Below are 13,975 nucleotides of genomic sequence, written 5' to 3'. Positions count from 1 at the left end.
GGAGGCCAAGGGCAAAACATGCTGTTTGTGTTGGGACCCCACTGCATTGCTGTCTCTGGGGCATTGGAGGGGTCTGTAGACTGGGTTACCATTCCCAATTTTTCGGTCCTTCTTGAAATATAGTTATATTTCCATGCTCCTTTGCCACGTGATTTTCCCTTCTGGTAGAGTAGGCAGAGTACTCATTCTTATGTTGTTTATTTTGGGTTCATATGATTTGCTTTGGCCAATAAAGCATTAGCAGACATACCATGTGCAGAAACCTTAAATATGCTCTGTGGTTAGTTTAGCTGCTTTTGTGCCGCCATTTGTCTTATGAAGAACTTGTCTTTGATGTTTATCTGGTCTCAAAATTATGAAAACACACAGAGAAGACTTGAATGTGATCTGAATTTGAGTCCAACCTAGCCCACCTGAACCAGGTAAACTCAATCAAGATTTGCCAAACCACAGCTGACCTTTAGAGAAGAGAAATAAGCATCTGTTGTTTAAGCCACTGAGATTTGGGTGGCAGGGGGATGGGGGGGCGTTTACAAAGCATTACTGCAGTGAAAATCTAATAGAGGGAGAGACTGGGTGGTGAGACATCCAGGGTCCGAAGTCCTCACAGATAAGTGGTAGGAAAAGAGTAGTTGCTGGCTTGGGGGAAGGAATAGGGAAGATGCTAGGAGAAAGCAGTGTCCTCGCTGGAGAGACCCCAGACAGTAACAGGTAGAACATGGCCCACTGAGAACGACCAGTTGGGTGGCTAGCCTGTGGCATGGACACCTCAAGTGACACACCTTCTCTATTTGCAGACCTTCTGCTTGCTGTCACAGTGGTGAACTGTGCTGTCCTTCAGATGCCCTAATGTGGTCTAAGGATAAAGTGTAATGGTTAAGAGGGTGAATTTTGGATCCCGACTCTCTGGGTTCTGTTCTTGGCTATGCCACTTTGCTGGCTTTGAAAAGTTATTTGGCCTCTTTGTGTCTCAGTTTTCTTATCTGGGAAATGGACTAGTAATACCGTCTACCTCATAAAAATCACTGTGAAGATTAAATGTTTTAATGTGTATAAGGTACCTAGAAAAGGACCAGGAAGGTAGTAAGTACTCAGTAAATGTTAGTGGTTATTATCATTATTATTATTTCACCAGAACTGAGGGCACAGAAGCCCACTGCACCCTGCTGAGTACCCTGTGGGGAATTCGGATGAATACAAGACGTGGTGACTGCCCTAAACAAATGTGTGATCTGAAATGGGAGATAATACTATACAAGTACTTACTACATGGGATACTCAGTGCTCATACCCCATGCTCAGCAGGGCAGAAGGACCCACATGCCCTGAGCCCACACTTACTGAAAGCTCATCTGGTCTGATCTTGAGACAAGTCTGGGGAATAGAATATTGTTTTTATAAACAAAGGGTTTATGAAAAAAAGGGTTATGAGAATGTAGAATGGAGAGCAACTACAGATGTGTGGGGAAGATGGAAGACTTTCTACAGAAGAAGCGAGGTTCAGGGTGGATCAAAGAATGCTCTCATGGAGACAGAAAACTCAAGGATGAGGGAATTCCTGTCAAAAGAAACTTTTGCAGAAAATTGGGGAATGGCAATCATTACAGACCCAGGGGAGCTGATGAGGTGGAATAATATAATCATCCTTGTCATCATCTTATTTTATTCTGTGCTATGATTTCCTTTTTGACAAATGGAGGAATTACACCTCAGAGAGGGGTAGGAACTTACCAAATCTCACACAACGCCTTTTGGAGTTGTGTGGGGACTCAGGGTCTTTCTGACCCCAAAGCTCATGTTTTATTACATTAGCTTTTGTTGTGGATATCAGCAGAAGGTAGAGAAGGAACATCGATTTGGGGTCACATTTGGAGGGTCTTGATGGTCAAGCAAATGTGTTTGATCAGTATTTCGTAGTCAACTTGGGGCCCTAAAAGGTTTTTTGTAGAGGACAGACACCACCCTAACTGAGCTTCCTTCCATAGGGTAACTCATTTTGTGTGCGGTGATCCAAGTGGTTAGAGAGGGTGAATTTCAGAGCCTGAGAAACCACTCCAGAAGCATCAACACTGGTCTAGGTGTCAGGTCACTGGTTGTGCATGGGAGTCAAGGTAGAAGGAATGGACTCCGTTTTATTCAGCTGACAGGGAATAGTTTTGGGATAATGCTATTGATATAGTTGTACTGAGTTGCCCCTACTTTTTTTTAACATCATAATTGTTAATAACTTTTTATTTGGAAACTTACAAAAAAGCTGCAGCAGTAGCACAACAAACACCCAAATTTATCTGTTTTCAACATTTGGACTTATTTGTTTATTTTCCTTTTCTCTCTCTAAATATACATACATACACATATACATAAATATATTTTTTGTAAACCATTAAGGAGTAGGTAGCATACATTATGAATTTTTACCAGAAGGTTCTTAAGTGTATATTTCCTAAGGATAAGGATAGTCTTTAAATAAACCGCAGTCACTTGTGAATTTCAGGACATTTATGGCATTATTTTCCTTCTACTGCAAGATCCAGTGTAGGAGCACACATTTCATTTAATTGTTTAGTTTTCTTTCATCTGGAACTGTTTCTCAGCCTGTCTTTTCAGTTATGACATTGACAGTTTTAAATAGTATGACTGCCTCTTTTTAGTTGAATATTCCTCATTTGGGAATTTCCCAGAGTTCCTCATGCCCAGATCCAGTTCTGTATTTTCAGCTGGGATATCGCATGGGGGATATTGTGCCTTTGTCAAGATATCACATTCAGAGGCACAGGATGTCCACCGGCCCATCATTGGTGATGATGATTTTGATCACCCAAAGTATTATCTAAGGTTTTCCCCTTCCAGGGGTTGTCCAGTTTCTTCACAGTGTAGTTAATATGCTTCACTTGCAACTAATAAAACAGTTTGTCAAAGACACGACCATGCAACTATCTTGATCCTCATCAAAATTTCTCCATGAATTAAGCATCCCTTGATGATTCTTGCCTGCTCCTATCTTTGCTATGATGGCTACAAAATAATGGTTTTCAAACTCTTGCTCATCTGCTTCATCTACCAGCCAGGAATCAGCATTTTGTTGAAGCAAGAGCCTTCCTCCTCCCCTGTTTATTTATTGGTCTGTCTAGCTATTTTGGGCATGGACTCAGGGATTACCTTCCTTAAATATTTTGGTGCTCAAATTGTTCTAGATTTGGCCAGCAAGAGGTCCTTCAAGTTACTCCCATGTCTTTGTGATATAACCCCAAGGCTTTATAGTTGAAAGAAAATTTCTGGTCTAACAAACAAACCTTGGGCAGACTATTTTCTACGATCATGTTCCAGAAACTAACAAGCTCATTAAGTGAACAAATCCAGAACTACTGCCTTCATTAATTCTTTGTTATAAGCAACTGAACTATGATCCTGGTATTTCCTGAAAATCATATACTCTTGCTTCTCAACCACACAGAGCTCACTTAAAAGTCCTTCACCTTAGAAATGGCCTTGGTTGATCCAGAATTTTAGCACCAAATTCTGGTCACTTGTTTTGTATTCTTATACAGTGCTTGCTTTACTTCTGGGCTCAGGTCTTTCCTGCAATTTGAGATCAATGGATGGTTAAGCTAAAATGTTACCCAGGCAACGAAGATCATGACTCAAATTCAGACAAGAATATATCCTGACTATGACACTCTGTGGGGAAAAGAAAAGCTGGGATTAGAAGTGGAAGAAGTTTCAGAGAGTGTGGCACTCTCTTGCCAGATCTCTTGCTGTCACCAGGACCTTGGTTCAAGGTGTGTCCATTAGAGATATGAGTTGGAACATATTCTCTTCCAGCTCATCCTCCATGGAGGAAACAAGGGACAATTAAAGAAATTATGAGTTACCAAAATATCCTTTATTTGAAATACACTAGGATATGGTTATCTAAGGTGAACATCCAAACTGGTAGGCAGCAGGCACTGGTGCCTCACCTCTATCCCATATACTAGGACAGTACATCCATGCCCAGCTGCTTTGTGTGCTGGCAACTAAAGACTCACAGCTGCTCCCTTGTCTAGAAAATTGCCCTAAGCCAGCGGAAGCCTTTGTGCCCAGGACGTGAGGCTCATCTCCTTGGACTCAGGACAGCCTGAAGCCAATGAGTGATGGCTTCAGGGGTACAGAAGGCTGATCCTTTTTCCTTAAGTTGGGACCAACTCTGTGGTACAATTCCTGTTGTAAAGCTGCTTGTGGGATCAAGTGGAAGCTGTCTTGCTCAGCTAGTTCTCCTGACACATCTTCTTCTTCCTCTCCCAAGAGCACCCTCAATAAATCATGTGTCTTGGGATGCAAATTCTTGTCTCAGGCTCTGCATCTAGGTAACTTGACCTAAATGATCCAACCAAATTAATATGGGAACATTTTGCCCTCTATATATTCCAGAAATGCATTCCAAGGATGCTCTGTATATTCTCAGCTTTCTTGCTTTTGAACTTGAATTTCTTCCACTCAGAATGTTTTCTCCTCACCCTCTCTGCTTTTGAAATGCTATCTGTGAAAATCCAGTTCAAATGCTTCTTCCTCCATGAAGCCTTCCAAGATTCCCTGAATCAAAACCAATGTCCCTTTTTCCCATATTCCTTTGGATCTTTATTTGTTTCTCTAGCAAGGCACTTTCCATATTCTGCTTTTCTTTTTATTACCAATGAAGTCATCTCACTTCTCCACTGTACTTGACGAAAATACATCTTATTCCCTTCTATTCACATCTCTTCAGTCCATCTACCTTCTGATCTTTTCAGCTTGGCCAGCTTACCTACATTCTACATGGCCCATAAGACCGATGCTGAAAACATTGTCTGCCCTAGGTAATGCCCCAACCATTCGTCATAGACACACAGCACCCTGATGCTTGAATTCCAGGCTTTGTATCTACCCTTGCTTTTTTCCTTCTCCTTGCCTCTTCAATGTAGTGTCTTGAGCTTGTCCTTTTGAACTTTCATACTTGGTTTCTAGTTTGGCTCTGCTCTCAACTCATTCTAATATTCCCTGCAGCCTTGGGTGAGAGTTGCTTTCCCAAATCACATACCTATCAAGGATTCAATACATATGTATGTTCTGCAGCCCATGGGAATAACTGCCCTGTTTGCTTTCCACAAGAACTCAGGTTTTCTACTGGGAGTCGCAAAGAACCAAGAAGCTGGGTCATGGTAAATTTTACAGCCAGTTAGTGGGAGGCCGTCACCCAATGAGTAGACTTTGGCTCACTCAAGTTTGAGCCATTACTTTTCACCAGTGTTTAGTAGATTCAGGTCCTGGTTCAAGCTTTGTTTCCTTCCCCCAAGCTCAGGACACAATCAGGTTCTCCTAGAGAGTGATGGGGGCCATAGTCAGGAGTCCAAAAAGTCAGAATGAGAGATTTTGGGGGGTTCCAGTCTTCTTTGGTGTCAGTGGACTCAGTTGGACCTAGACAGGCTTTTGATGATTGGTTGGAAAATGTCCACACAATCCTCTGTTCCTAGTTTAATAACTTTTAACACCATTTTCCATACCGTCTGAGGCCACTCCTCAGTGGAGCTTTCTAAGCGAAAGTGTGTTGTCAGTTGCAAAGCATTAAGAAGATGTTAGTTGCAGCTGTTTTAGCAAATTGGAATTTCAAGGCAGGAAAAGGGAGTTCATTTGGCTGTCCCTCTTTTCTTAAAATTGAGAAGCTTTGAACTCTGGCCCTTAATTGTTCTCATAATTACAGCGAGAGAGGGAGAATTAAAACTAAAATTCAAGCAATTACATGTGCAAGGGCAAAAGCGGCAATTATGTTAAAATGCAGAGTCCATTTTCATTTTACTTAAGTTGGCTGTTAAGAAAAGGATCTGAGATACCGGAGGTGGGGACAGGGCCTATATACTAAGATCTTGACTTCAAAGCCCCATGAATGTGTTTTTAATACTTTCAGCCCCAGATAGATGTCTTAGATAAAAGTATTACGCATGAGACATGATGTATTTTTGTGGCTTTACAGAAAGACAAAGATTTTTCATTAATGAGGGTTTCTAGATTTGTGATGTATTTATTGATTATATACCTATATCTTAGGTACACTTATCAGAAGTCTAAAAATGCCCCTTCATTTCCCAAATGCCAGCAAAACTATGTCTAGTTAGAACCAGACAAAATAGAGGACAGATTTATAACTGATGAAATCTTAGTAGCATTTGGTAATATAAAATAGAGAAAACACATTCTCAATTGAAGGGGACCTACTTCTCCCACTCCTATTGTGGATAATGTTCTGTTTGTTAATTGGCTCATTTATTCATCCATATTAATGCATCTTTAAAATTTTTTTTAACCTTTTATTTTGTGAAATATTTAACTACCAATTCGCAAGAAGTTGCAAAGAAATGAGCAGGGTGGTTCGGTGTACTCTTCACTCAGCCTCCCCAAGTGTTTGCATCCTGCATAGCTAGAGAACTGTATCAAATTGAGGAAATCATTATTTGTATGATTCACAAAGCTTATTCAATTACACAAGCACTCGTGTGTGTGTGTGTGTGTGTGTAGCTCTATGCGATTTTCTCACTAGTGCTACTCTGTGTAACCACAACCACAATCAAAATACAGAACTCTTTCATCACCACAAGGCTACCTCATGTTATCCTTTCATAGTCATATCCATCCTCTCCTCACCATACCCAACCCCTGTCAAGCACCAGCCTGTTCTCCATTGCTCTAATTATGTTATTTCAGGAATGTAATATAAATGGAATCTTGCAATAGATATCCTTTCAAGATCGGCTACTTTTATTCAGCCTAATTTCCTTGAGGTGTATCCAAGTTTTTGTGTGTATTAGTAGTTTGTTCTTTTTTTAATACTAAGTGGTCTGAATCGGATGGATGTATCACACTTTGTTTATCTATTCACCCACGGGAGACAAAAGACGAAAACTTATTTAAGAATTTCTATGTATCTATTTCTCTTCTTAGACATGAAGAGATAAAGCTCAGAGCTGATCAATTATGGAATAGGGTTTGATCTCCAGGAGCACTGATTCTGAATTAAGAGAATGGAGCTGAGGTAGCCCTCTGGGTTGCTGCTCACTGAAAGGCATGATCATGACTCCTCCTGGATGTTATTGGATGCTGCTCACAAGAGTAAGATCAGAATCAGGTCCCAGATTTGAGTTACTACATTTAAACCTCAGGTCTGCAAATTATAGAATGGCAATAGATTAGCTGCATACTTTTCCAACTTTAAGGTGCATATGAATCACCCAGAGATCCTGTAAAAATGCAGATTCTAATTCAGAAGGTCTGGCTGGGGGCTCCCAGGTGATACTTATGCTACTGGTCCATGGATCTCTTTTTGAGCAACAGTGGACCAGATGATACCTGAGACTCCCTTATACTTTTCCTTGCTTCCTTGAGACTGGTTTATAGGCTAAGAAGTGAAAGTGCTGGGGATAAAATGTTAAATGACAGGAATTCAGTGATTCGAGATGTGCCACTGAGAGAATTGAGAGGCCAGAATGTCAGCCAGTCTCTGCTCCACGTGTGTTCACCTGGGATTGCCAAATGGGAACCGCATATAACTCCTCAAGGACCACAGCTTTGGCTCCTGTGACCAGCCACGGACAAGAGCGTGCTTGGTGGGACATGGTGGGTCTCTGTGGTTCCCAGCTCTTGCACACCCTAACTCTCCTCAATGACACTGAGGGGAGAGTGAGGAATGGACTAGATTGCTCTGGAAGCTCATGGTATTGAGCAGCTGACAACGACTCACGTGTGCTGTATAAACAGAGGAAGAATTTTCTTCTTATGTCCTTTTGCCTTCAGGCATGGAAGGGGGTAGACTTATTCTAGGTCATTCTAATACAGCCTAATTAGGCCAAGTGGGCTGCAGATTTGAGTTCAAAATAATGATCATCTTGAGAAGTGTTGTTGTCAGTTACAGGTTGGCTTGTGAGGTGATGAACTCCCTGCCACGACAGGAGTGAGGCACAAAACAAGGTGATGGTCTATTGGCTCTATACAAGGATTGCGTGGAAGGATGGCCTAGGTCAGGGGTCAGCCAATTTCTTTCTGTAAAGGGCCAGAGAGTAAGTATTTTAGGCTTTTGGGCCATACAATCCCTGTCATAACTACTCAGCTCTGCTATTGTATCCCCCAAAGCAGCCACAGACCACACATACATAAATAAGCATTGCCTGCATTACAATAAAATGTTATTTATAAACACAGAAATGTGAATTTCACAGTTTTCACGTGTCATGGAATATTGTTCATCTTTTGATTTTTTTTTTCTATAATTTAAAAATGTGAAAATCATTCTTAGCTCACAGACAAAAACATGGTAGCAGGCCGCTTTGGGCATGTGACCATTAGTTTGCCAACCTCTGGCCTAGATGAACCTCAAAATGTCAGGAGTCTGGGGGTGCAGGGAGGATTCTGGCCTTGCTTGGAATACTCTGGAGGTGGCTTCCTCCAGCCAAGAGGAAGGGGCTTGCCTTCCACAGGTAAATCCTTGTCTTCCAGAGGTAAATGTGCTTCAGAGAGAGGTGGATGTTTCACTGAATCTCACCCTGCCGGAAGTGGTTGCTCCCTCCCGCGGTAATTAGGATCGGTTCTGACAAGGGTTGACTTTCTCAGACTCTAAGCAGTAGATTCAGCCCACAACGTTTGCCTCTGTCTCAGATGGTTTCACCTTTGTACGTTGCCATGAGTTCTTTCATCTGGTTTCATCTAGAGAGCGGGCTGACTGTACCTGCGGACAGCAGCCCTTAGGAATAATCCTTGGTGTAGTTAAGACTCTTTGAGGCTGACCTCCATGGTGCTTTCAGTTATTGTGATTGGCTGCTAGTGTAGACCTGGGTTCTTGGGTGAGCGTCCTGAAACACTCCCCCCATGCCTTCTGCTGCAGACATCAATACGCTCCCCCACATTTGATAATCAATATTTGTGTTACTGCAAACACAAATATTCCCTGGGTGGATAATTAAAATGAACCTGTTCCCAGCTAAAGGCTGTCTTTTGTCATAACCTTTTCACTGCTTTTATCTCATCAGTGAAGTTCTTGGATCAGACTAAGGGGGCAGAAAATGGTTTGATCCCTGATTAGAGAAGAAGAAATGGAAAGGGCAAGGGGCTGAGTAATTTTCCTGAGGTCACTGAGCAAGTTCATGGCTGAGCCTGAATGAACATCTCCAGGTGCAAAATTCTTAAGCTCTGTCAGTCCTTTGACTACATGAGTAATCTCTGTTTTCTTCGGAAATCTATATACATGCTGTGGATTTAAATGCCTGTATTTCCAGGTATAGTACTTGCATTCCAGGACTGAGAAATGGGCTGAAGACTACAAAATACTAACCAGAAAAAAAAAAAAAACAGAAAACCAACAAACCTGGTTTCAGAGAGAACGGATAATCCATAATAGCAAATAACATGGTACTATAGATGAATAATGAACCATGCATAATCTTAATAGAAATAGAGTAGTTTATGTATAATATACAGGGGAAGATTCTATGCAGAATTTTAAGAGCCTTCAGTTCAGTTCAAATCAACCAAATGACCTGACAAAGAGGTGAAATAGATGTCAAAAGTATCTATTAGAGTATAGTGGCCATTCAAGGCTTGAAAACAAAGCTTTATAAGCAAATGAAAATATTTACTTGCTCAAGTAATTCCGGTGCTATCAGGAAAAGAAAGAAATTAAGAAGTGGAGGACTAATATCATTAATATATAAACACGACATATACTTTCAAAGCACTAAAACATAAGAAATTGGAAAAAGCACATGAGTTATAATTTATAGAGGAAAGACAAATGTCGAAAAATTGAGAAGCTGAAAAACAGAACAAATTAAAATGAAAAAACACTTCTTGCATTAAATTAGTAAAGATTAAAAATGACACGATTCATTAAAACCACAATGAGATAACACTACATACCTATCAGAAGGGCTAAAATTAAAAAATACTTAAATAGTTTTAAAAAAATGCTGGCAAAGATGAGGAGAAACTGGATCACTTACACACTGCTGATGAAAATGTAAAATGGTACAGTCACCTTGGAAAACAGTTGGCAGTTCCTCATAAAAATAAATATATAACTATCATATGACCCAGAAATCACACTCTTGGGGACATTTATCTCAGAGTAATGAAAATGTACGTTCACACAAAAACATGAATAAAAATATTCTTAGTAGGTTTATTTTTGATAGTCCCAAACTGGAAACAACACAGATGCCCTTCAGCAAGTGAACGGTTAAACCAAACTGTGTGATATTATTACCATGGATTATTACTCAGCAATACAAAGGAACAAAGACTTGGTACATGCAACAAACTGGATGATTCTCCTAAAGGTTATACTCATTGATAAAAGGCAAATCTAAAATGTTACACATGGTATGATTCCATTCACATAACATTCTTCAAATGACAAAGTATAGAAATGGAAAACAGGTTAGTGGTCGCCTGGAAGTAGGAGGGTGTGGGACAGGAGGAAATTATGTGTGGCTATAAAAGGGCAACATGAGGAATCCTTGTGATAGAAACATTCTGTATCTTGTCTGTATCAATGTCAATATCCTGGTTGTGACATTTTGCTAAAGTTTTGCAAGATCATTGCAAAATTGGGGTAAATTGGGTAAAATGTACATGGGATTTCTCTGTATTATTTCTTACAACTGTATGTAAATCTACAATTATCTCAAAATAAAAAGTTTAATTAAAAATATGATTCTGAGTTAGAAAAGATGTAATGAAGTCTCTTCTTGCTTATACATTGGGAATGGTCCCATTATCATATATGGGTAAATTTTTGGAAATATTTTAGCAGCATAAAAGCCTTCAATTTTTCCTTTTGTGGTCAAGCGCAGTTTTTGTACTTCTTTTGTGCTACATGGAGAGGGTCCCTGTTCAGTGGAAGAAAACCAGGGTATACTGGCTGTATGGGCTTAACCTCCAGTACTGACAAGTGAAGTAGGCTTAATTGTGAGCTTAGTTATTTGGGGGAGTATCTTCTGAGTGACAGGAAATGGTTATTGTCTTTTCAGAGCTGTCATGTGGCAGAAGATAATAAAGACATCCTAAGATCTGAGTTGCAAGACTTAAAAAATCCTTACTAAGAATAGCTGGGGAATCTGAAGTTACTCAAGTAAAATAATATCTCTATCTGGGGGTTGAAGGAGAGCCCTTCCAGGAAGAAGAGTGAATTAAAACATCACCTTACAAAGCTAACCATTTGTAAAGCAGTGAGCTGTTTGTTTAATTACACAATCCCAATATATAAACAAATACAAGTAACATTTTTTTCAATTAAGTATATTTTCTAATTTTAACTTCTCTTACTATGCAATCAATTATATCAATATTCTGATCAAATTAAATAGCTAAAATTGAGATTATAGATGTCAGTTACATTTAACATACACTCTGCTCTCTGATTTATTTCTCTACATTTTTTTGAGCTGAAAATCATGAAAAGTTTGATTCAGTAAATTTAAACATTGTAAATGATTACAAATCATGGAATCTGTTTTGTTTTTTAAGAGCTTGTCTTGCAATCTCAAGATATTCTTAATTAAACTTGGAGACTTGAGAAAGAACTAAGATGTTTTGGTTACCACATTAAATCCCTACACTATTCAACAATCACTTACATCATGTTCTCTGTAGCACCCCCCCGCTTTTTTTTTAATTTTGCAAAGTTTAAAGTATTTAGAAGGATGCAGAGAATAATATAAAAGACCCTCATGTTCACCACTGAGAATTAACACATATTAGTATTTCATCCTTCCTTCTTAAGATCTGTTTTAATATTTATACACATGGCATGACAGATATTTGAAGTCGTTTGTTCAGCTCCAGCTCCAAAAGTAACAACAGTCAGGAAATTTCTTTGTATTGTCCCAGCTATCTATACTATATTTTTAGTAAATACAGATCTATGTAATATGTAGATCTACAATGCATAGTTATCAAGCGTTAGTAAGCATCATCATCCCCTTCAGGGCTTGTTAGTACAGGTTGCTGGACGCTACCCTCAAGAGATTCTGATTCAGTAGGTCTGAGGTTGAACCCAGGAAATTGCATTTCTAGTAAGTTCCCAGGATATGCTGATGTTGCTGGTCCAGGCGCCAGATTTTAAGAACCACTTATATATATTAATTCTTACTTTAAGAAATATTCTCTATGTAATGTTATCACTTGTTTTAATTCAAAATTGTGTTCCCATGGTCTATCCATGTGAAACATATCTATACACACACTTCATTGATATTAACTGCTCTAGAACAATTATGTATCCATTTCCCTACTGTTGGTTATTCCCATTTTCCCAAATTTTTGCTTTTATAAACAAGACTGTAATGAAGATTTTTCTACATGTCTCCCAGTGTATATATACCATGGAGCAAAATGGTTAAATATTAGCGATGTACACTTTCAAATTTTCTAGATATTGTCAGATGAGTCTTCGAGGCAGTAGTTCCAGTTTGCATGCCATCAGTAGTTTACAAAGGTTCTCAATTTCCCTCATCCTCACCAACCCTCGGTTATGTCACACTTTTGTTTTTTTTGCATAATTTATTATAGTTATTGATTTTTCATTAATGTTCTAATTTGCAGTTCCTAAATTTTCAAAAGATGGAACATCTTTTCATGTTTTGTGCTTATTCAGGTTTCTACTTCTATAAATTACTTGTTCAAATATTTTGCCTCTTTTTATTTTGCATGTAATCTTTTTATTATTGATTTTAAGTGAGCTCTTTCCATGTCCTCTTTACTAATTCTTAGAGATGTATATACAATGGATATTTTATTCTTCTAAAATCCTAATAAGAATAAAAGCACAATTTTTTTTTAAATGGCAAAAGACTTGAATATATATGTCACAAAAGAACATGTATGAGTGGCTAATAAGGGCATGAAAAGGTGTTCATCATCATTAGTTATCAGGGAAATTCAAATTAAAACACATTGAGATATAACTATAAACCTTTGGGGATGCCTAAAATTAAAAAGACCATCAATACCAAGTGTTGGAACAAATTAAGAACCATGGAAATTCTCATATATAGCTAATCAGAATGCAAATTGGTAAAACTACTTTGGAAAACATTTGACACTTTAAAGTTAAACATGCACCTACTTTATAAGCCAGCAATTCCACCCCTAGATATATGCCCAAGAAAAATGAGGCTACATATACAGGTGTTCATGAGAGGGTGATTAATAATAGCTTCAAACTGGAAACAACCCAATTGTCTATCAGTGGGAGATGGATAAATAAATTGTGGTTTATTCATATAATAAAATATGATCAATAATAAAAAGAATAATTTACTGACAGATGTTTTTATGAATCTCAGAAACATAAGGCTGAATAAAAGAAGCCAGGCACAAAGGAACACATACTATATGATTCCTTTTATTAAAAGTTCAAGAATCATCAGGGTAGTGACTATATTGGAGTATGCAGGGTATTGACTAAGCAGAGGCCTGAGGGAACTTTCAGGGCTGCTGGAAATACTCTGCATCTTGACCTGAGCGGTGGTTACCAGATTACATACAGAGGTCAAATTCCTGTAACTGTATGCTTAGGATTTGTGTATTTTGCTATATGTGAATTTTTCCTTGATAACATGAATTTTAAAAAATAGTCAAAAATATCTAAAGCTCTCATTTTGTTGAATTGTGAGTTGTGGGGGAAGAGAATTTCTTTTTGAGGGGAAATACGTGGTAACTTGCTTTCATATAGTAGAGAAATTTGTGTTTGATAACGAGTGCTGGCATTTTGAAGAGAATCATCATAGGAATCAGAAACTACACTGTCATGTAGTTTCTTCCAAAGAAACAAGGACAAAAAATTGAGAAAGCAAAAAAAAAAAAAAAAAAAAGGAAAATATGAAGAAAGGTGAACAGAATAAAATCAATACTTCATTTATTATCTTAGGTGAGAACATGCTAAGTTCTCCTATGAAAAAACAGATGATTAAATTTG

General features: G+C 38.6%; 1 long non-coding RNA gene across 2 annotated transcripts in view; it reads left to right on the top strand.

Annotated features, from left to right (window-relative positions):
• Window positions 1-13,975, top strand: part of LOC109550904 (uncharacterized) — a 376,468-nt gene that overhangs the window by 236,715 nt on the left and 125,778 nt on the right. The window lies entirely within an intron of this gene.

Source organism: Tursiops truncatus, chromosome 15 (assembly GCF_011762595.2).
Source record: "Tursiops truncatus isolate mTurTru1 chromosome 15, mTurTru1.mat.Y, whole genome shotgun sequence".
NCBI classification, from domain to species: domain Eukaryota; kingdom Metazoa; phylum Chordata; class Mammalia; order Artiodactyla; family Delphinidae; genus Tursiops; species Tursiops truncatus.
The sequence above is the reverse complement of the archived record's forward strand: the minus strand, read 5'-3'. Positions and strand labels throughout refer to the sequence as shown.